We start from the raw sequence: 2,073 nt of genomic DNA on the forward strand, positions 1-2,073 counted from the left end.
ACTTCTGTGATAGGCCCCACAAAAACCCCCAACCAAACCAACCCAACCCCCCACCCCCATGAACGAACTGTTGTCTGTCGTTAGACCAGCAATTGTCTGAGGGTAGACGAAAGTCTTCCTCTCGCCTTAGTGATCCTCTTACAAGACAAATGAAGGAGAGGGATGGAGAACCTTCATAACCGTCACTGTGTGCTCCAGACTAGACACTCGGTGATGATGATGATGACGATGACGATTATTTTTGTTGTTGTTTCCTTACTGGGCCTGGTGGACTCAACGAAGAAATCTTCGAGCGAGAGCGAGGCTCTTTTTCGGCTCCATTGTCATTGTACTCAGAGGCACCTCCGCTCGTCCAAATAATTCTATTTGATGATGATGATGATGATGATGATGATGATGATGATGATGATGATGATGATGATGATGATGATGATGATCCTCAATCAACAACGGAAGGACTCTTAGGTATTGATCCTGTGGGTGGCTGGCGGGTGCTCTGGTGGGGTTTGCTTCTTCTTTCCCATTACACTTTTACATGGTTTGTGCGTCCTTTTCTTTCCTCCTTTTTCAGTTTGTTATCCTCTTGTAAAATCCCTAATCATCGGCTCTTAGATGACCTTATCGTTTTGCAAGTACCTTAAAACTGTTATTGAAGCTAAAAGAAAAAAACTTGGTTTTTTTTACTGCTCCTGTTATTGAGCCACACTGAGAAAAGGGTCACCCTTGAGACTTGTTCCGACAATAACGTATTCACAAGAATTCAAATTGTGTTAGAACATAACCACCACTTGTTGCACACTCCTACTTGACTGTTGGTCCACGGTTCATACACTTCTTATTTTTTAATGCCCACAGACAATCTGTGAATAATGACAGACGCTTGAGAAGAAACGGGAATGTTTCCTTGTTTGTAATTATGTGATGTAAATTATAATTATACTAATGGAATGGAATTATAAGATTGTCCCTATAAAGATGATGGAGGCGTGCCGGAACACCTGATGGTCCATTATTCATTAAAAAAAAAGAATACTATGTGTCTAAATGCTGTGGAATCAGGCGCTCGTCATTTCTTGGGGCATGTGGAGTTATTGGTATCACCTTAAAGCTTGTTCATTTGACTTGCTCTTGATGAAAAAGTTACCCTTTTATCTTGAGTACATATTGAGATATTTGCGATTGAAGAGGTGGGATCGCCTGGTTTCAGAGGTAAAATTAGTGACAAAGTGACCGCCAAAGTTAAGTTATTTACAATGCCTCAGAGTCCGCGGAAACTGACAATTTATGTTTTTATTTTTGTTGATGTTGCTTTCAATCAGTGTTTTTCAATATAATCCATACTGAGATGGATGTTCTTAAATGAACATAGAAGGTGTTGAGCTAAAAAAAAAATAATTTCGAGAAGCATTGCCAAACCAGAGGAGCTGCCTGTCATATGTTTGTTTTTTTCGCTCCGATCAACACAATAATTTAGCTCATTAATTAGGTTGTGTAATTCCACTCTACCTGTCAAGACCAACTTGGACTAAGAGAGATACAAGATTCCAGAAGAAAGACTTGGATATTTGATTTAAAAAAAAAAATATTTTTTTTGAAATCTCTGGCTTCAGGGAATGAACCCGAGTCACTTGCGTGTAACAGCGAAGCACCGAACACTGCACCACATACGCCCGTCCGTTACTCAAATAAATAGAACAAGTAACAATGTTATCTTGCAAAAAAAAAAAAAACGTTAAGGTTTTTAATTATTTATTTATCAGCCCTGTACCTACCCATTTGAAAACCAACACGGCTGCACTATGTTCAACTGGCAAGCATATATTATGTACATTCTAAAAGTATTATAGACATATGGCGTTGTGACCTATTAGGAGCACGGCAGTATTGTTTATGTCTACTGATTGCCGAGTAGACTAGACATGTTGAGGTCGAGGAACTCAGGAAAATAGAGCAAAGCACTTTTTCAGGAAACAAGATATTTGACGAATTCTGAAGTGTAGCAACTCGACTGCGACGAATCGTGTTTATCAAAAAAAAGGGAGAGAGAGAGAGAGAAAGAGAGAGAGAGGGAGA

This window comes from Aplysia californica, unplaced genomic scaffold (genome assembly GCF_000002075.1).
Source record: "Aplysia californica isolate F4 #8 unplaced genomic scaffold, AplCal3.0 scaffold00017, whole genome shotgun sequence".
Classification (NCBI taxonomy): Eukaryota; Metazoa; Mollusca; class Gastropoda; order Aplysiida; family Aplysiidae; genus Aplysia; species Aplysia californica.